The 22,410-nt window shown below is 44.3% G+C and overlaps 1 non-coding gene and 1 pseudogene across 1 annotated transcript; both read right to left on the minus strand.

Moving 5' to 3' along the window:
• Nucleotides 1–18,604: 18,604 nt before the first annotated feature.
• LOC101598276 overlaps nt 18,605–22,410 on the minus strand; it is a 41,844-nt pseudogene continuing 38,038 nt past the window's right edge.
• LOC123458985 lies at nt 21,105–21,211 on the minus strand. Its single transcript, XR_006635918.1, has one exon. It is a non-coding gene; the product is annotated as a U6 spliceosomal RNA (small nuclear RNA).

Genomic DNA, 22,410 nt, shown 5'->3' on the forward strand with positions numbered 1-22,410 from the left:
CCACAATGCCTCGCCAACCATGATGAAATGGAACCTCAAACTATAAACAGAAATAAACTGTTCCTTCTTTTTTGTTTATTTTTATTTATTCATTTGAAAGTGACAGACAGAGAAAGAAGCAGAGAGAGAGAGAGAGAGAGAGAGAGAGAGAGAATGGGAGTGCCAGGGCCTCCAGCCATTGCAAACGAACTCCACATGCGTGCAGCCCCTTGTGCATCTGGCTAACGTGGGTCCTGGGGAATCAAGCCTTGACCCGGGGTCCTTAGGCTTCACAGACAAGCGCTTAACCACTAAGCCATCTCTCCAGCCCAAACTTTTCCTTCTTTAACTTGCTTCTGGTAAGGTATTTTGTTCCAGCAATGAAGCAATAACTACTACAGACTGTCATGTGACATGTTTAATAGTGAGACAGTAAGAAACCCATCAAAGCCTCCTCCTTAGGCCTTAACCAAAACCAGAGGATGAGCATCTTAGTTTGCCGCATGTGAGAATCAGCTAGGGGGGTTATTAAGATTTTGATACAGCCAGGCATGGTGGTACACGACTTTAATCTCAGCACTTGGGGGCACAGGTAGCTAGAAGGATCACCATGAATTTGAGGCCAACCTGAGACTACAGAGTGAATTCCAGGTCAGCCTGGACTAGAGCAAGAGCCTATCTCGAAAAACAAAAGATTTTGGTACAGATGTGTGCTCTCCGTGTGCATTCGTGGCATGCGGAGACCAGAGGAAGCTGTTAACTGTCCTCTTCTGTCACTGAATCTCTCACGGAACCTGGAGCTTGTGCCGTTTCTTTTACTCGATGGGCTGACCAGCAAGCCCCAGCCAATCCTCTTGCCTTTACCCCCCTCCGTGCTGGGGTTTCAGGTCTCCATGGCCATGCTTGACTTTTTACATGGGTGCTGGGGTTGAACTCGGGTCCCCATACTCTTTCCCACTGAGCCATCTTTCCAGCTCCTGAACATATTTTTACACATGGGCTTTTACCAAGAGGCTTTAAAGTGGAGGACAAGCATTGCCAAGCTCATCTCCAGTGAAGGTGAGAGTCGAGGATGGGTTAGAAATGCCTCTAGGGACTAGGGGACCAACAAAGCGGACCAGATTTCTCCCTAAATATAGATGCCCATGTCCAAGCTACCATCTTCCTTTTATTTCAATGACTTTGAATCCAACTAATTTAGAAAAGACTAGATTCCTAGTAAAAGAACATCTGAGCTAGAAAGCTATAGTAATCTCGTGCTATGGTCTAGATGTTTGCATGTCTCCCCCGCCTGCCATGCACTTGTTGCTTCTTTCTGTCCAGTGGGATATTATTACGAGGTGGGGCCTCTGGGAAGTAGTAAGCAAGTCCCAAGGGCAGTGCCTCCCGAGTGGGGCTAATGTGCTTGCAATATGGGCTCTACTCGAGCTCCTCAGTAGAAGGGTACCAGAGCCCAGCTTCTTGACGTGAAGGTCCCCAAGCTCTAGCCCAGCTGCACATTTGGTAGATGCAAACTAAGAAACATACAATTCCTTCATCTCAGAGGACACAGAAATGAGAGTCAGCCACACTGGCTTTAAGGCTGCTCTGTCCTTGCATGTTTACGTGCACTCGGTACGCTGGGTGCTCCTTCAGAGCAGATACTGTGTGTGCAAAAGTAATGACGAGCCCATCCTTCCCCCAGAGTCTTACAGGCCTGCTGGGGAGGTGGCATGAACGGACTGCAACTCAGGCTGTGGGAAAAGGTAAGGCACCTGCAGGGAGGTAAGATGGCCCCAGAAAAGCTGGCCATTGCCTCAGGCTAAGCAGCTAAGATTTCTCACATTTCCAAGTCTGTATCCATCTCCATGGGGCTACCAGTTAGGTTCTCTTTCTTTTTTCTTTTTGATCTATTATTTTCTAAATGGCCCTGTATGGTTGAAAAGTCTTCTAATTCCAGTGGTTTTTTTTTTTTAAAATAATTTATTTATTTATTTGAGAGCGACAGACACAGACAGAAAGACAGATAGAGGGAGAGAGAGAGAATGGGCGCGCCAGGGCTTCCAGCCTCTGCAAACGAACTCCAGACACGTGTGCCCCCTTGTGCAGCTGGCTAACGTGGGACCTGGGGAACCGAGCCTCGAACTGGGGTCCATAGGCTTCACAGGCAAGCACTTAACCGCTAAGCCATCTCTCCAGCCCAATTCCAGTGGTTTTTAATAAGTTCTAGATTGTTTGACAAAAATAATATTAGAAGTCCAATGCAAAATTGTAAACAAAATTTACTGCTTTCTTAGAAGATTTCTCAGACACATTATGCTTTCTTTTTAATTTTTTTAAAAATATTTTTATTTATTTATTTGAGAGCGAAAGACACAGAGAGAAAGACAGATAGAGGGGGAGAGAGAGAATGGGCACGCCAGGGCTTCCAGCCTCTGCAAACGAACTCCAGATGCATGCGCCCCCTTGTGCATCTGGCTAACGTGGGACCTGGGGAACCGAGCCTCGAACCGGGGTCCTTAGGCTTCACAGGCAAGCGCTTAACCACTAAGCCATCTCTCCAGCCCTTAATTTTTTTTAAATGTTTGAATGTGTGTATGTGTGCATGTGTGTTTGTATGTGTGTGGGTGCGAGTGTGGGTGTGTATATGCATGTTGAGGTCAGAGGTTGATATCAAAGACTCCATCTTACTTTTTGAGACAGGGTGTCACTGAATCCAGACCTCACTGATTTGGCTTACATTATCTAGCCACTAAGCACCAAAGATCGCCTGTCTCTGCCTCCACAGCTCTGGGATGACAGGTGTGACACCATGTCCAGCATTTTAGGTAAGGGCAAGGGATCTGAATCTGGTCCTCATGCTTGCATGGCCCCATTAGTTTAGCTCATCTAGTGCTATGGTCTAGATGTTTGTACATCCCCCTCCCTATGCACTTCTTGCTTCTTCCTCTCCAAAGCGAGGTGGGACCTCTGGGAGGTAAGGAAGTCACAAGTCATAAAGAAGTCATGCCTTATCTGATCACTGAGCTACCTAACCAGCCCACATTATGCCTTCTCCTGAAGACATACTGACTGATCTTGGTTGTTCTTTGTGTTCGCTGACTCGGCTTTCCCAAGTCCTTTATAGCAAGGACTGTGGTTCTCAGCTCTCTTCCATTTGCATCCTCAGGCTAGGCTCAGCCCATTATTGGCTGTAGAGATCTACTTGGCTGGCCAACAAACCCCAGAGTCTTCCCTTGAGGAACCTTGCTTCTCAAGATAGCAAGTTGCAGCCTAACACCAGGGGGCAGCGTGGCAATGTTGGCCTGACTTGTTCAGTCCTGTTTGCCTACCCTTTTGGGGTTGAGAATTGCAAAGCAAGTTTGAGCAAGAGAATCCATTCTTGATTTTTCTTCATCTAAGAAACAACACATTCTTCCTCTACAAATATTATCTCAACTTCACAGATAAGCTGAAAAACAAAGAAACAACATTCGCCCTGGGTTCCTAAATGTGTTATTTTAACCTTGCTTTTGCCTTTTCCCATGTTTTCCCCCTTGTTTTTCTTCATGATTTTCAGAGGTATTGATAGCTATAATTGGTCTATTGGAATAAAAGATCAATCGTGAAGCAGGAACAATGGTTCCCAAGCCGGAACAGCCCACCTCGCTTTTAGTTGCTTCCTGGCAGGAGAAGGTCCTTGGCGGGAAGACTGAGGCCGCCTGATGAGACCCGGAGACAGAAGACTCCACAGTGACTCTTACCTGTCCCCTTCTTACCAGTTCTTTAGAAATAAAGTAACATGTGCTCACATGCTGGTGCCTTTTACAATCTGGGATCCATTTTCCCTTAATTCAAATGAAAGGAACAACCAGGAATTGCTGAAACAAACCGACCATCCAAAAGAGGATCCCAGCTAAGGGCTCCAGGTGAAGGCTGAAAAAAAAAATACATGGTCCCTGCCAATGCGCCTGCTGGTGGTTTCTTTCCAAACAGAATTTTGGCAAAAGAAAAAAAAAAAAAAAAAAAAACTTCTTGGCTACTATAAGAAGGACCATAGCTAGGTGTCAGGTTTCATTTTCCCCTGGAACTATGTGGAGACAACTTGGCTCTGCTGTGGGTTTAGCAGAGATGGTAAATGCTAGCCTTGAATTCCAACTTCCAGTTACTTTAGGACCTCAGGTAATCTTTCCAACCCAAATATGCAATTGACTATGTTTTGTTTTGTTTTGTTTTGTTTTAAACACAGAAAGAATAATTTGGCCTGGGAGCTACCTGGAAAAGAGGAATGTGAACTTTAAGTTGGGAAAACCCATTTTTTTTTTCCAGAGAATTTTACTAACACTTTTAGATAAACACTAAGCATTAAATACTTGAGCTTACAGTGTCTCTTTTGGATTTCGGAAATTCCTTTTGTTTTGCCAAAATGAAAAAAAAAATAATGGTATGCCTTTTGGTTTAGTAAAGAATATCATTTAATGTTTTTAATCTATGTGCTTTTGAGGAAAAAAGAGGTCAAGATTTTTCTTGGGAGAGATAGTGGTTTGTTTGTTTATTTGTTTATTTATTTTTTGAGGTAGGATCTCACTGTAGCCCAGGCTGACATGGAATTCACTGTGTAGTCCCAGGATGATGGCCTTGAACTCATGACAATCCTCCTACCTTTGTCTCCTGAGTGCTGGGATTAAAGGCATGTGCCACCACGCCTGGCTTGTTTTACTTTTTTTTTTTTTTTAATAAGTAAGCAATAAAAATTGAATATCTATTTGTTAAAAAAAAAAAAAAACTTTGGGGCTGGAGAGATGGCTTAGTGGTTAAGCGCTTGCCTGTGAAGCCTAAGGACCCCGGTTCAAGGCTCGGTTCCCCAGGTCCCACGTTAGCCAGATGCACAAGGGGGTGCACGCGTCTGGAGTTTGTTTGCAGAGGCTGGAAGCCCTGGCGCGCCCATTCTCTCTCTCTCCCTCTATCTGTCTTTCTCTCTGTGTCTGTCGCTCTCAAATAAATAAATAAATAATTTAAAAAAAAAAAAAAACTTTGTATTCCCAACCTGACCCTGTTGCTGAGCATTTTATTGGTCCTAGAGAAAGCTATGCCGGACATGGAGAAAGACACACAAATTTCGCCTCTGCTGGACCTGAGTTCAAATTCCAGTTCATTTGTTTTCAAGCATTGTGACCTTGATGTTTCTGAACCCCAGTTTCTGAACCTAAAAATTGATCAGAACTATATCCACAATCCTGCTTGTCAGGCCCAGGACTTAATAAGGGTGTGTTCTCCACATGTGATTGCTGACCATTCACTACAACAAACATTCTGTCCCTCAACCCTGCTGGTGACCTGGAAGTCACCACCAACATATATAATGTATAATCAATGCACCTGTTCCAACTCTACGCCTGCATCTCTCACTGGATGCTGCTTAGTTCTATGGCTTCATCCCAATATTGGGGGTCTCGGAATGCAGCTCTTCGGTTGTTGAGGATTTGTTAGAGTCTCTTACAGGTGTTTTGCTTCCTATTCCCTGGCCTCCTGCTGGCTGGCTGAGTATCCTGGTCCTTGTCCTAGCTAGGTATCACTGACTTTCCCTATAGTCTATTTCTTCCTTTCCATCCCAGATGCCTCTGCTCAGCTCACCACTTAGGCTATGGCAGGAACTGTAGCAGTTACAAAATACCTGACCAGAAGCAGCTTATGGAAGGAAAGGGTTTATTTCAGCTCACAGTTTCAAGGGAATGCTTCATCATGGCAGGAAAGGCATGGCAGAGCAGACAGCCAGGGCATCACATCTTGTCACAGGACAGGGAAGAAGGCAGCACTGAATGAGCTAACTAGCCAACACCCAGTAAAAATCTCAAGGCCCACACCCAGAGGTGCATCACCTCCCAAAGGCTTCGTCAGCTGGGGATCAAAAATGACACTCATCGTGGCTTGAATGGAAAACATCTCCCATAGCCTAAGCGTTTTCCACTTAGTCTCCAGCTGGTGGAGCTTTTAGGAGGTGGAGCCTTGCTGAAGGAGCTGAGTGCCTGGGGGTAGGCCTTGAGGTTTATTAGTCTAGACCACTGGGTGTTCAGAGCTAGCTGGTACTTGCTTCTCTCTGCCCGCCGCCCCCCCTTCAGGTTGATGTAGGAAGGGAAGATGTGAGCTGGCTGAGGTGCTTTCGTTCTCCACCATGATGAAACTTCCTCTCAAAACTGTAAGCCTGAAATAACTCCACATGCCTCATAAACTGCTTCTGGCCAAGTGTTTTGTCTCAGAAATGAGAAGGTAAGTACTATAAGGCTTAATCACAAACACATGAGGCACTCAGGAATAAGTCTCCATCTTGGATATCTCATCTTTTCAAGGTATATGCCTGTCCCATTGCTTCTACCTGTTTTCCAGTCTTGCCCTGTCTGATCTACAAGAAAGGTGTTCATCTTCACCAAAGACCCTTCACAACCTGACCCTGACAGTAACCATCCTAGTGGGGAAGAAGTACTAAAGAGACACTTGCACCCTTCCCTTTGGTTAGTAAACTATTGAAACAATGGTTCCTAAGACTGAGACCATAACTCAAGTAACACCACAAGCCTCCCTCAGACTAACTGCACAGTTCCTTTCGGAGGTCCTTTGGGATGGATAAGCTGACTGTTGAGAGAGAGAAATAGACAGAGAATGGGCATGCTAGGGCCTCCAGCCACTGCAAACTAACTCCAGACTTATGTGCCACCTTGTGCATCTGGCTTATGTGGGACCTGGGGAATCAAACCTGGGTCCTTTGACTTTGCAGGCAAGCACCTTAACCACTAAGCAATCCCTTCAGCCCCTGACTGTCTTTTAAACACCACCACAGACACACCCTGCTAAGCATCTACCCCTTCCCTGACCAAGCCGCCGTGGAGGCTCCTCTCAAGTAGAATCTCTGTGAAGTCTGTCGCTTTCTGGACCAGACCCTGGCAGTCTTTGTTTCTCTGGAACCACTGGCCTTTCTCCTATAGCCTTGATTAGCTAAATTATCCCTTCCTCTCATAAGAAATCATCACAGATTCCCACACTTCCCTGTGGTAGCACTCCAAATGGTTAAAAAAGAAAAAAAAAAAAAAAAAAGGATGCAGGTAACAAAGAAACTAAAGGACTTGCTGAAGGCCACACAGCCCAGGAAGAGAGCCATGGATCTGGAACTGAACTTTCCCAGGCATCTACAAAGTGCCTTTCCCACACCTCAATGCTGCCTAAATCAGTACACCACAGCTTGATGCCCACAGCTTGGCATCTCAAGAAACTCTAACCAATTGCAGTCCGGGGCTTCTGCTTCCCTCTGAAGCTAAAGACAGACATCTTTGCAGTGTGACCTGAGGCTGGAACACTTGGCTCTGACCAATCCCAACTTCCTAGGTGCTCATTTTATTATTCAAACTCCCCAGGTCCTTCTTCTGTATGCCTTACCACCCCGCTATCAGGCTCCAACTTGTCTGCTAGCTTAATTTATGTATCTATTTAGAGATAGGGTCTTATGTAGCCCAGGCTGCCCTCAAACCCACTGTGCAGCTAAGGATGACTTTGATTTTTTTTTTTTTTTTTTTTTGGTTTTTCGAGGTAGGGTCTCACTCTGGCTCAGGCTGACCTGGAATTCACTATGTAGTCTCAGGATGGCCTCGAACTCTCGGAGATCCTCCTACCTCTGCCTCCCAAGTGCTGGGATTAAAGGCATGCGCCACCACGCCCGGCTCGACTTTGATTTTTTTAAAAGATATTTTTATTTATTTGAGAGAGAGAGAGAGAGAGAGAAGAGGTGTGCCAAGGCCTCCTGCCACTGCAAATGAACTCCAGACACATGTGCCACCTTGTGTATCTGGCTTTATGTGAGTACTGGGGAATCAAGCTCTGATCCTTAGGCTTCGCAGGCAAGCACCATGAGCTTGAATTTTTAATCCTTCTGCCTCTACCTCCTGAGTGCTTAGAGTTTAGGCCATACATCACCACATTCAGTTTATTTGGTTATAGGGGTGGAACTCAGGGCTGTGTGCATGTTAAGCATTCTACTCACTGAATACATCCCTAGTCTCTCCTCTAGCTTTTAAATCTCATAGTTGCTGTAGTGGTTTGAATGTAAAATGTCCTCCTTAGACTCATGTGTTTCAATTCCCAGTTGGTGATGCTGTTCAGTAGGGTTGTGGAACCTTTAGGTGGTATAGCCTTCTGTGGTAGTTTGGATGGTTGTCCCCCAATAGATTCAGGAGTTTTGTTCAAGCTTGTTACTTTGGTGTCATAGTGGGTGGATGCTAGGGTCCAGCCCTACGGCGTGTGGGTGGATCTGAATTGCAGCATAAACATAAGCAAAGGGCTTGAGCCCTGCCTGGGGTTCCTGGGAGTGTCTTTGCTTGTGCTGTTGGTGGTTGCTTTTCTCTCTGGGCGAAGACCTGTGAAAGGAGGCCAGCTTCTTCTGCCGTTCTGGAACTTCCACTGCATCTGTAAACTTCAAATAAATTCCATTTCTCCTATCGTTTGGAAGTTCATCCCAGCAGCAACTAAAGCTACTGCCTGCGACACCTTCCTAGAGGTAACGTGTTGCTTGGGGCCAACCTTGAAGTGTTGCAGACCAGGCCCACTTCCTGTTCTCGCTACTTCCTCCCTGCTGATATGATTCTCCAGCCACTTCTCTGATATGATGGGCTTCCCCTCAAAATTGTAAAACAAAATAAACCCCTTCCTTCCTTAAGCTACTTCTGGTATGGTCTTTTGTCCCAGCATTGGGAAGGAAACTGGTAAAGTGGACATTAGGTAAGAAAGCTTGTGGTCATCAGCTTTCTGTTACTAGAACCAATATGATACCTGAGTGATCAGCTTTGAAAGAGGAAAGGTTTGCTTTGGTTCAAGTCCATGGTAGGTTGGTCCTGTTGCTTCCCCTGTGCAACAGAACATCACAGAGGGAGTATGTGGTCAAGAAACACTGGGCTGGAGAGATGGCTTAGCGGTTAAGCTCTTGCCTGTGACGCCTAAGGACCCCGGTTCGAGGCTCGGTTCCCCAGGTCTCACGTTAGCCAGATGCACAAGGGGGCGCACGCGTCTGGAGTTTGTTTGCAGAGGCTGGAAGCCCTGGCGCGCCCATTCTCCCTCTCTCCCTCTATCTGTCTTTCTCTCTGTGTCTGTCACTCTCAAACAAATAAATAAAATTAAAGAAACACTGCTCACATCCTCTCAGGAAAGAGAGAGGAAGAGGAAGAACTGGATCCAAACCTCCCAATAAATAGGAAGAGGTCTGACTTCCTTTGACAGGCCCCCACCTCTTAAAGGTCCCATACCTCCCAATAAGTAGGCTGGAGACTAGGCCTTTAACACATGGGCTTTTGGGGGACTTATATCCAAACCACAGCCAAGCCCCATGATTGGCCTCTACACTACTTTACTGAAAGGCACCTTTCTGGGCTACTCCCAGCCTTCCTTGCCAGTTTTGGGTCTGCAGTTCCCTCAGTCTGTCAGTGGTCAGTTTAGATGCCATATACCTCTCCATCCTCACCTTTTAACAGAAAGAACAAAATCCAAAAGCCTGAACTAAGAAACCAAGTATGTATAAAAAGCTCACTTTCTCATCGGCTCAATGCCTCACCCTGAGAGCTGAGCTCTGAAAGTGCGTGGATACCGGTAGGGATTTTCAGCTTTCGAGTTCTCCTTTCATCCTCAGAGTGAAAGGAGAAGAGCTGATGCCCAGGAGGGCTGCAAATGTCCAGGGCAGTCATCACTATCTGTAGCCCGGATCCAGAGCACAGCCCCAGAACTTCAATAGATGCCGCCTGCCTCAAACAGCCATTTGGAGTCTTGTAATCTGAAACACATACTTTCAAGCAGTCTGGGGAGGGGGTGCAAATGACAGGCAGCTACACAAATAATTTGCCCCCAAATGTTTATCAGCTCCCTGCCATGGCCACTTCAAGCATTTATAAATGGTTATTAACTGGCTCCTTCACATCTGATAACCGGCCCCAGAACAGGTGGCCAGAAGGGTGGGTGATTAGAGGCCTCCCTGTGAGCTGCTGTGTGCTTGTCTGTGGGTGGTCTTCCTGCCTGAGTTCAGTGCCCACATGAGAAGACATTGTCGAAAGCCTCCAATTTAGGAGATAGCAGTCTGTTGTCTGTTTGTGTAAAGTACGGTCCAAGTTACAGCTGGCTTTGCTTTCTGGCCAGCAAACATTGCCAAGAAGGGTTGAAAGTTCAGCATACTCAGCCACCCTCCCCCTCCCCCTCCAAAACACAATACCTTCTCCCGCTCTTAGGCAAACAGCCCTCCATGCTCTTGCTTCATATATCCTTATTACTGACATTTTGTACATGGATAGACTGTATTTTGATCATATTCGTCCCCAGTACTTTCTTTTCCTCCTCCCCTCCCACTGAACCCCTTCTTCCCAACTAGTCCACTCCTACTTTCAAGTCTTTTCTCCTATTGTGACCCACTGAGTTTAAGGAGGGTTGCTTGCCTGAGCACAGGGGAGGGGTTCTTTCCAGGGACATGGGTAGTTTACCAGTGGCTACACCGCTAAAATTTGTCTCCTCTTCCTCCAGCAACCATTAACTAGCATGAGCTTCTCAGGGAGAGGTAAGCCACATGAGCCCCTCCACCGTCCATGAGGGAATGTGGATAGGCCCGATCTGATGCAGGTGTGGACAGCTGTTGTGAGTTCATGAGTGCAATGGTCAGCTTTGTGGGTTTCTGAAGAGTTTTGAGTAGAACTGAAAATGTAGCTCTAATGGAGGCTCTAGACAACCCCATGGGGCATGGAAAAGCCCAAGGGTACACAACAGTCAGAAGGAGCAGCTATCTGCAGTGTGGTGGTTCTCTATAATCCTCTGGGTGTTGGCTCTTTGCTAAAATAAGCTTTGCCAGGCCCCCACAACTTGCTTTTCTCAGAAACAGTTCCTGCTGTGACAAACCACAGACTCAGTCTCAGAATCCTTGACATTTCCAAAGAGAGGTTAGGCCAGGGTGTTGGAACCTGGCCTCACACTATGGGCACTGCAGGGGCTGTGCCGTGCACTTGAGTCGGTTAATCACCATCCTGACCCTTCACCCTGGATACCAAGGGCCACCTCTTCTTCAGTCGTAACAAAGTGATGCCTCTGATACAGTTAGGGTAAAGCCATGCCGAGTTAAGAACCCTGTTAAAACTCTATAAAATATATATTAGAAAGCTTCTCACCCTACAGCAGTGTTCCAAAGCAGGGTAGAGCAGACCTTCAGTAAGCATTTACATATTCCTTAATTAACCTATAGCATTCTGATTAAGTTGTCTCTTATGAAATTCAATGTGAGCCAGCCATGGTGACACATGCCTATATTATCAGCCCTAGGGGGCTGAAGCAGGAGAATTATCACAAGTTTAAAACCAGTATGAGTTACATAGTGAGCTCCAGACCTGCCTGTGCTATGGAAGAAGAAGGAAGAGGAGGATGAAAAGAAGCAGGAAAGGGAGGAAGGGAAGGAGGAAGGAAAAAGAAAAAAAATAATAGTTATAAATAAAGTAATAGTAACTAATGAGGAAAACAAAAACTAGGTGATTGCTTATCATAAAAATAGAAATTTTTTTTTTTTTTTTTTTTTTTTTGGTATTTCAAGGTAGGGTCTCACTCTAGCCAGGCTGGAATTCACTATGTAGTCTCAGAGTGGCCTTGAACTCACAGCGATCCTCCTACCTCTCCCGAGTGCCGGAATTAAATTAAAGGCATGGACCACCACACCCGGCTCTGAATAAAATGTTTTAAAAATTAACTTCACTGGGCCTGAGGAGATGGCTCAGCGATTAAAGGCACTTGCTTGTGAGCCAGGTGACCTGAGTTTAATCCCCTTCAGCACCTGCTTAAAGCCAGATACAAAGTGGCACATGTGACTGTGATCCTAACATGCCTATGGCAATAGGAGGTGGAACCAGACGAATCTAGAAGCTCACAAGCAACAGCAGGAAAGCAATGAGAGACTCTGTCTCAAAAAGAAAGTGGGAGGAGAGAACCAAGGCTATGAGGTTGGACGCTGACCTTCACATGCATGCCATGGAGATGCACACGCGTGTGCGCACACACACACTCACACACACACACACACACACACACACATACACAGAGAGAGAGAGAGAGAGAGAGAGAGAAATAACAAAAATATTTTAATAAGTTGATTTCATGCTCCAAAATTTGAAACTACTACAGTAATGAGGATAGAATCAGCTCTAACAAGGAAGGGAACTACTGACAGTTTTGAGGACGCGGAGGCAGACACTGTGCTGATATACCCACTCTTCTCTTCAGTCCTACAGCCATACAGGATGTAGGTCTACGGTCCCCACAGTTTTGCAAATAGACAATCTCAGCCTAGTCCATGATGATTTCCGAAGAACTCTCCAGAAGGTTCTCTGACTATAAATTCATCACCCATTCTCAGGATCCATAAAGGGGCAAAAGAGTTAAAAAGCATGCAAACAATGTCCATTATAGAAGTCCCAAGTCCAAAATAAAAACAGGGATAGAAACAGCAGAGTCTTGTGACGCAGGGCGGGACCCACAGTAAGCTCAGCACAAGCACTCCACCTCACAGTTGCCCTGACAGTGCATGATCGCTCCTTTCACAGGCAAGAAAACTGAGAGGTTAAGGTCCTTTCAGGAGGTCACACAACAGAGCAGGGGCTCAGCTCAGCTCATCTACCTCTAATTTCAGACACTTCTGGTCCAGCTTCTTCTGCTACCAAAACAAAACACTGCCTTCACTCACCTATGACAGCTCCTAAGGACTGCCCCTCTCCTACCGAGATGACTGGTGGCCTAACTCCTGGTAAGTGTAACTTCAGACCAAATGTCTCAAGACGGCAGCCTAGGCTCCATGCTGACAATGCCTCCCCTCCATCTGCCGGCCCTCACCCCCACCTTCCTGGCCCTTCTGTCTGTTTCAAAACTTGCCTCAGCAGTCAAGAGCAGGAAGGAGTTGCTATTCTTTGGCCTGAGTCATAGGACCTGATATTCACGGGGTTCCCATGATGTGCCTGGCGTTTCCCACTGTGGGCAGAGAAGCAGCAGATGTGTAAGTGGCACACATATTTCTGGAAGCCCATGGGGGCCTGGCTATTCTATCTGCAGGTCCTCTATGATCTTGACTTCCCATCTTACAGAAGCTGGCAGGACTGGACAGGTGCTCTCTGCGGAACAGTGATGGCTCAGGACTTTACGCCTCTGCTTGGTTCCTCTACTCTGCATCCCTCACATCCTCTGGCGCGGCCCAGCCACTGGTGGGAGGCTCTGTTTGCTGGTCATTATCTCCTACAGGCGGGCTGCAGATGGGCCTCCCTGAAGCCCCAGCATGAGAGTGAACTTTCCAATTCAGAACAGGACCACAGCAGCCCTGTGCCCACAGACTCCATTCAATGAGACTCAGACCAAAGACGTTTGTAAGAAAGAATGGAGTCTTTACAGACTCTTTTCCTTGTCATTATGCCCAACACAAGATATATCATGACCTAGACAGGGTTTACAATGTATTCGGTATTATAGGCTCAAAAGGAAGGTTGTTTAGGTCCTTTATGAACATGGCACATTTCATATAAGTGGTCTTGTACATAGATTTTAGTATCAGAGTGGACCTCCTGAGGGACAAGTAAGCATAAATATTTCCCATCCATTGTTGAACCCACAGGTAGCACTAACTGTAATTTATTTAGTGCACCCAGAAGGAAGAACAGGCCACCAGTAGACTTTTATTTTTTTTAGTTTTTTAATTATTTATTTGACAGAGAAAGAAGGATGGAGGGAGACAATGGGCATGCCAGGCCTCCAGCCACTGCAAATGAACTCCAGACATGTGCACTTCCTTGTGCATCTGGCTAACATAGGTCCTGGGGGATCAAACCTGGGTCCTTTGGCTTTGCAGGCAAATGCCTTAACCGTTAAGCCATCCCTCCAGCCCACCAGTAGGCTTTTAAAGAACCCAGTTTGGAAAGTTGGAAAAGCAACTTCCAGAATGCATGCCATCTTCCTTTTCTGTCCACCTTCATATGATGTTGTCAAGGTGGAGTTGCCCGTGACACCGAGATACTGCCACACACACTCACCCTCTGGGTGTGCTCCAGTCCACACACCTCTTTTCCAGGCACAGGGTCGAATTCTTGCCTTGCATACACAAGACCTTAGGTTTGAATCCTAACACTCATTGTAACATAAATAAATAAATAAATGAAAGTGCTTATTGAAACTGAACTTCAGAGATGTATGTGTGAGAATAATACTTTCTTCTTTCTGGTGTATTGTGGTGGTTTGATTCAGTTGTCCCCCATAAACTTAGGTGGTCTTAATGCTATATTCCCAGCTGATGGAGATTTGGGAACTAATCCCTCCTGGAGGCAGTGTATTCTTGGGGGCAATCTTATGGGTGTTATAGCCAGTTTCCCCATACCAGTGTTTGGTACACTGTCCTGTTGCTATTGTCCACCTTATGTTGGCCAGGAGGTGACGTCCACCCTCTGCTCATGCCATCATTTTCCCCTGCCATTGTGGAGCTTCCTCTTGAGCCTATAAGCCAAAATAAACCTCTTTTTCCCAGAAGCTGCTCATAGTTGGGAGATTTCTACCAGCAATGCGAACCTGACTGTAACACATATGCATACCATATGTGTAAAGTCGCCTATGTGTAAGTGTATACACGTGTATGTGCAAATGAGTATGACCTATGCTCAGGCATGTGGAGGCCAAAGGAAGACATAGTCCTCTATCGCCCTTCTACCTTAGTTCCCTGAGATAGTCTCTCGCTGAACCTGGACCTCCCTCTTTTTCAGTTAGACTGGCTGATCAAACAACCCCAGCCATCTTCCTTCTGTGCCTCCACTCAACACTATGGTTACAAGGATGTGCGACCACACCCAGCTTTTTTTTTTTAAAAAAAACAATGATAAACTCATAGCTGAAGATGTCAAAGATTCTGACCCTTTATTTTTTTTAATTATTTATTTATTTATTTGAGAGCGACAGACAGAGAGAGAAAGACAGAGGGAGAGAGAGAGAGAATGTGCGCTCCAGGGCTTCCAGCCTCTGCAAACGAACTCCAGACGCGTGCGCCCCCTTGTGCATCTGGCTAACGTGGGACCTGGGGAACCGAGCCTCGAACCGGGGTCCTTAGGCTTCACAGGCAAGTGCTTAACCACTAAGCTATCTCTCCAGCCCCATACCCAGCTATTTATGTGGATCAAATCAAGTCCTCATACTTGCGCGCAAGCACTCTTGCCAATGGAGCGTCTCTCCAGACCCTCCTTCCTTTTTCAGACAGGTCTCACTATGAAGCTCAAGCTGGCCTCAGCCTCCACAGCACTGGGATTAGGTGTGAACCATCATGCTTGGCTCTAGAGTAACAGTTTCTGAACCTGGAAAATGTGAACATTTTTGTTCTTCTGAGATAAACTTAGTCAAAACCCATGGTTGGGAAGGACATAGGCCCTAGTTAATAAGCTACTACTGTTTTTTGGTTTTTTTTTTCTAAATGACATGTTATACCCATGAAACTGCCTTCTAAATATTGATGTTTATATCCATATATTAGTACTGCTCTCAGCTTTGGTCAGAAAAGCTTTTTTTTTTTTTAAATAACTGGTTTAAATTAAATTTTTTTTGTTTTATTTTTATTTATTCATTTGAGAGCAATAGACAGAGAGAGAAAAAGGCAGAGAGAGACAGAGAGGGAATGGGTGCATCAGGTCCTCCAACCACTGCAGATGAACTCCAGATGTATGCACCACCTTCTGTATCTGGCTTACATAGGTACTAGGAAATCAACCCTCGAACCACGGACCTTAGGCTTCACAGGCAAGTGCTTAACCACTAAGCCATCTCTCTAGCCCCGAGAGAAGCTTCTTTTTGTGTGGTTAATGTACAGCTCATACTGGTCAAAGCGCAAAACTGAGATTGGTGAGTACTCAGCCCTAAATGAGATATGTACATTACCCCCTCCAAGGCTCAAGAACACCGTGGGAGAGTGGGTAGAAAGAATGTCAGAGCAAGAGGATGGGGAGGAGTGCTGTGGAATGCTGTCTTCTGGACATGGCATGGGCATTGCACTCTTTTTTAATTTATTGTTTTTTTAATAAAAGGTTGCACACATAGAGCACTCCTCCACTGCCCAGCTGTGCTTATCTACACAAGACCTTCACAAGACTGAGCCCATCAACATTTGTCATGGGTGGAGGAGGAGCTCACATGGCCCCACTGCACCCTGAGAAGCTAATAGTAGTTAATGATTGCTGGGGAGGAAGAGACATTTTCTTCAGTGGTGTAGTCACTGATAAACTGCCAAGCTCCTGTGAAAAACTCCTCCATTCACGCTCACCTAAGCAGTCCTAATTAAACTCCATGATCACACACAAAAAGAAGACATGAAAGTAGAAGTCAGCTAGTTGGGAAAAGGAAGGGGTTCAGCAGGAGAAGGAGGGGGCAAGAGAAGGTAAAGGGGCTGAAGTTAATCGAAATACCTTCATAAGTGTACAGAATAATCAATACAATAAATTTTTTTTAAATGAATGCTTTATTTTTAGGATTTTTTTTCCATGATGATAAGGATTGAACCTGGAGCCTCCTACATTCTAGACAAGTGCTCTGCCCATTGAGCCATAAATAAATTTTGCTTTTATTTAGTTTATGCAGTGCTGGATGTAGGTCCTCTTGCATTCTCTGTAAGTACACTACTACAAAGCCATATTCCAGCCCTAAATTCTTACTTTTAACTGACAAATGATAACTGCTTGTATCTGAGGGCCCAGTGTGATCTTTTACTTCATAGATACATTGTGGGCTGATCAAATCAAGTTAATTAACCCATCCATCCCCTCACATATTTTTCATTCCTGCGTAGTGAGAGCATTTAAAACCTACTCTTTTAGCAATTTTGGGCATGTCTTAATTTCTGGAGTCTCAGAAGTCTGTTTTCCAAGTGGGTGATAACACCTAGCCTACCCACTTGAAAGGCTTGGTTGAGAACCCAATAAAGTAATGTAAGTGAAAGAATTTGTAGGGTTTTTTAAAAATCACATAAATAAAAGTTTTTCTTTTCAAAACAAAAGGTTTTAAGTAACCCTCTTGTAGCTTTCTTTTGGCTCTACTAGCTTGATGGCAGGACGGGTGGGCTGCAGGTTGAGGCTGTCATGTAGAAACATGCTTGAGTGCTTGGATGCCTGTAACTACCGGGGATTATAGATTTCCCCAAACAAGGACTAGGAGCAGGTGGGGCATCCTGAGAAGAAGAGGGTGGATTGTTGGAGAAGGGATAGAAATGCCATGGAACCCACCCAAGGAGCCTTCTACTGTCACCTTAGGCTGATGTTGTAAAGAATGCCAGCCATCAACTACTCCTACAGGGCTAAAAACTAATAGAGATAATAGATAATGAAGAAATAAATGAATTGCCAGCTGAAGCTCTGGGGAGCTGCTGTGATTACTATTAAGCCTAGACAATATCCACCCATATTTTCAGTGTACATCTTTCTAATAACAACGTGTTCTATGTGAGGTTATTTTGGAGCACTCCTCGGCCCACATCCTGTGCACGTGGGCTCAGCTCTGGGCTCCCGTGTCAAACCTCGATTCACAGAGCTCCATCACTGCTTGAGTTTGCAGCAAGAGCAGGTCATGGGTACAGCCCTCAGGTTCTCCATATCTTTACATTTAAGTACCAGGTTTGACACCCACAGTGACAGCTCAGTGACGACAAAGATGAAGAACCAGAGTTGAACTGAACTGTCTTTAACTCTCACATTTCCCATGATTGCCTGGAGGTGGGCATTTATTTTTGTTTTCATTATTGGGCATTGAACCTAGGGCTTCATTCATGCTAGGCAAGGGCTCTAATACTGAACTTTGTCCCTAGCCCTCGCTTAGGTATTTTGTGTTTACGGTGAGACACAGTACAAACTGTGAGGACTATCTTCTCACTCCTCTTAGACTAATGCATGAAATGTTTTCCTGATTGTGAATTATTGTTTTCAGTTCATTTCAATATTTTTCCTTTACTGGAGACATGGCTGAGAGGTTAAGGCAATATATTTTTTTTGTTCATTTAGAACTAAAGAATAAATTTTAAAAAATGGTGGATAAGAAGCAATTATTACTGAAAATAATATTGTACAGAGGATAGTATTAAAAATTGATCTTGGGCTGTGGAGATGATTTAAAGGGGCACTTACCTAGAAAGCCAAAGGACCCAGGTTTGAATCCCCAGGACCCATGTAAGCTAGATGCATAAGGAGCGCATGTGTCTGAAGTTTGTTTGTAGGGGCTGGAGAGCCTGGTGTGCCCATTCTCCCTCTTTCTTTTTTTATTTTAATTTGTGTTTTCAATTTTTTTTTTCTTTTTCTTTTTTTTTTTTTTTTTAGAAAGAGGCAGAGGGAGAGAGAATGGGTGCTCTGGGGCCTTCAGCTGCTGCAAATTAACTTCAGAAATATGTGCTACCTTGTGCATCTGGATTCTGTGGGTCATGGGGAATCAAACCTAGGTCCTTCGGTTTTGCAGGCAAGTGCCTTAGCCACTAAGCCATTTCTCCAGCTCTTCTCTCCCTCTTTCTGTCTGTCTCTCTCAAATAAATAAATACTTTTTAAAAAATATCGAAAAATATTTTTAAAAAATTGATCAATCCAGCTCTGGGAGTCACATTCCCCACCAGTGAAATAAATTGTGTTTATTTCTGACACTGTGACTCATCATATCTAACAGAGCAAACAATAGAAAATGTCACCACCTTTCTATGTAATATAGTTGTCCTGGTTTGATTTTCTTTATCTCTTTCCATGTAGTCCCAGTCAATTAAGGATTCTATTCTCTTCTAAAGGTCAACAGGCTTTACTGGAAATTTTAGCTGGTTATATACTTCTGAAGCAAGGAGATTATGGCTAGGTGTCTTTCTCATCAAAAAATTGCACCATCAATTTGATACTGCTTATCTTAAAATACTCTTTCTGTAGTGCTGGGCTGTTCTTCAACCATTTCTTTCATCTGGATTTCATTGATCTTTATCCTGAAAATTTTGTGTTTGAAATCATCATTACAAATAACTTTGTCACCAGCTTCGACATCTTTGCCCTTTGGGTTTTTTGTGAGAACTGTAGCTTTGCCACAGGCTGGTGGTTGCAGTATTCTCCTTAATTCTCCCTCCTCATTTCCAGGAGCTTGTTTGATCTCCTCTAAATGGAATTCCTCTCCTCCATCAAACATTAGCAGCACCAGTGTTTGAAAAAGTGAGATTTAGAGTTCTTTTTTACTCTCTGTAAATTCTGCTTTTAGTGCACAGTGTCCTAGGGTTGACTGTCACTGGAGTTTTCTGCCACTATGTTTGCCTAGGTAAAATGTCTTGAAAATTTCTAAAGTTTTACCATCTCTGGTGGCAAATGGACATGCATAGGTACATAGGTTGGCCAGTATATACTCACAGTTACTCAATATTCCCAGGTACATTCTGGTTTGTTTGTTTTTGTGGTGTTTTTTTTTTTTTTAATTTTGTTTTTTGAGGTAGGATCTTACTCTAGCTCAGGCTGACCTTGAATTCATTATGGAGTCTCAGAGTGGCCCCAAACTCTCCGCAATCCTCCTACCTCTGCTCCCAAGTGCTGGGACTAAAGGTGAGCGCCACCACGCCTGGCTTCAGGTACATTCTGATTCTACATATACTGTTTGAACTGAATCATGATGTCTTTATTTAATATTATTTTTTGTTTTGCTTATTTTTATTTATTTTTATTTGAGAGCAACAGAGAGAGAGAGAGAGAATGGGCATGGCAGGGCCTCCAGCCACTGCAAACAAACTCCAGACACATGAGCCCCCTTGTGCATCTGGCTAATGTGGGTCCTGGGAAATCGAGCCTCGAACTGAGGTCCTTAGGCTTCACAGGCAAGCGCTTAACTGCTAAACCATCTCTCCAGCCCTCATGATGTCTTTAGAAAGCCCCATGTCTTTAAACATTCCTTCAAGTTGGCTGGTGAAAGCAGCTCCTCACTCATGTTTGAGTTTGGGTAGCATTGGCTTCTCAGCATCTACAGATGCACTCTTCCCAACTTACAGGCATTTGGCCAGACCCTTCTTACAGAAGACCTCAAAATTATCTTTTCCATAGATAAATCTAAATATGATCATAACTTTATGTAACATTTTCTCAACTTCTTCACCTGTGGCTTCTTTGTTGCCTGCATGAAGCTTTGAATCTACAAACTTAGCTATTAGTCCAACATGTTTATTTGACTTTTTTTTTTCTTATTACTTGTGTACTCAGTGTATACGGTCAAGTTGGTACCATCTTTAGCTTCCTCCCTATCCTACCCCTTCTGCAGGGACCCTCCTAGTTGGGGAATATGGGTTGTGCATTATGGGGTTAGCCATCAGTTATGGGTGGGAGGCAATGTCTCTGTGTACCATGACCCAATGTGTGGCTCTGACATTCTTTCCACCCCCTCTTCTGCAAATTTCCCTGAGCCATGTTTGGTTCATTTTAGGTCTGCTTCAGTGATGAGATCTTGGGAGCCTATGTGTCTCTGGATATCTGGTTTGGTAGGAGTTGATTATTCTCTGTGTCAATCTCCTTCACCCTTGTGCTGGTACCAGCACTCTTGCTTATTTCACCAATTACTCTTAGTTTCACCTGGGAACCTTTTGAGGTGTGATGGGCTGGTTCTCACCTTAGGATCTGTGTCTATTTGAAAAAGAGAAGTAAATTCTCCAATGGAGAGTAAAGTTAGCACGAGATAAATGGGATAACCATTGCTTCTTTAGAGAGAATTTAATAGGTAGAGGCCCTCTTGTAGCCCATGATTGGTGAGAGCTTGATAATGGAGAGTGGGCTATATTTTGGATATGATTCTGACTTGTTTCCCAGCTCTAGCTATGGGTTCCATAACACTGGGCAAATCAGTTAGCCAAATCAAGAGCAGTTGGTTTCCCACCATGGCTGTGTGCCAATATTTCACTTGTGTGAGCATCACATCAGGTTGTTTGCTGCTGGGTCTAGTTTTGTATCCCCCACCCCCACCCTTGTCCTCCCCTTCCTCCCCACCCTCCCTATTGTCCAGTCCTCAAGATGCTTGCTAGGTATGTCAGCATCTCGAGTAGATTCAGGATAGGAGCTATAGATGAGTGAGACTAGTCAGCGATTATCTTTCTATGATTGGGTGAGTTCACTAACAATGATTGAAAAAATATGGAACGCTTCACGAATCTGTGTGTTACCCTTGTGCAGGGGCCAAGCTAATCTTCTCTGCATCATTCCAATTTTAGTATATGTGCTGCTGAAGCGAGCACTATTTGGCCTTTTGTTAATGAATGCTTCAAACGCTTCTTTCATGGCATTGATAAAGTTTTCATTCTTCAGAAAGCAGGTATCAATTATATGGTCAACCTTATCTTTAAAATCCAGCAATCCTTGGACCATGATTTTATCTTTTCCAGATTAATAACAATAGTGCTCCCAAAAGCCTTGATGTATTCAATCTACTGTTGCAAGAGAACTTGGACTCTGCCTCCAAGTCTGCTGAAGAGCTGACACAGGAGAGACAAATCTTAAATTTGATTCTCATCAAGGAGATTATTTAACCCTTTCTGAAGAATTGCTGTTCACCTGGAAGTTGTTTTTCTACAGTAGCAATTAATGACTTCTGGGTGGTTGGATCTAAGTCAGTAATAAGTCTCTCTGCTTCTTCTAGGCGTTTGTGAATATGGTGAAGATACAGAAAGCTCTCATTCTTGCATTAATTTTTGACCTCCAGCTGCATAAAGCGAGTTAGTTTCTTCCAAAAATTGGTGAGCAAAAGAATCTTGACAAACTTGCAAATTAGACAGCATGCTTAAAATGCTCCTGTAAACTTATATCAATTTGCTTCACAATTCTGTTCCCTTTCAATCAAGAGAAGGATGCAATCGATTGTTTTATTTTGGACTTTCTGGTCACTTATACTGTGAGCCCTAAATAACTCCAATCCCATGACCCAAATGGAGTGTAGTGCTGAATTCAGAAGAATGTAAGTTCTATCCAGAAACAAAAGAATGCTCCTGATCATTTGCCTACACTGACTTTGCCAGCATCTGTCAATTGATGAATCTGTGCTTTGATGTGATCTTCACAAATCTGTCTCATCTGCTTATATAAGTTTGCGGAGGTCTTATAGGAACAGAGATTTTCTACAGCATGCTAGAGTTCTTCCAAATTGTATTTAATTAAAATATTATTCTGAATAGCATCCGCTGCTTCTTTTAGTTTCTACTGTGTTTCATCTGTATATTTTTCTGCTAATTTAGGCTTTAAAGTTCGTGATCACTAACTTCTTAGCAGGGCCTTAAGAACAGAATAGAATCCTTAATTGACCAGGACTACATGGAAAGAGATAAAGAAAATCCAAACCAGTACAACTAGGTTGCACAGAAAGTTGGCCCTGGAGCATTTGTTGTCATATGCAGTAGCCAGTGGATAAACTCATTTGTTGATCCTTTATTGTTTGACTTCT

The sequence above is a fragment of the Jaculus jaculus genome, chromosome 2 (genome assembly GCF_020740685.1).
Source record: "Jaculus jaculus isolate mJacJac1 chromosome 2, mJacJac1.mat.Y.cur, whole genome shotgun sequence".
NCBI lineage: Eukaryota > Metazoa > Chordata > Mammalia > Rodentia > Dipodidae > Jaculus > Jaculus jaculus.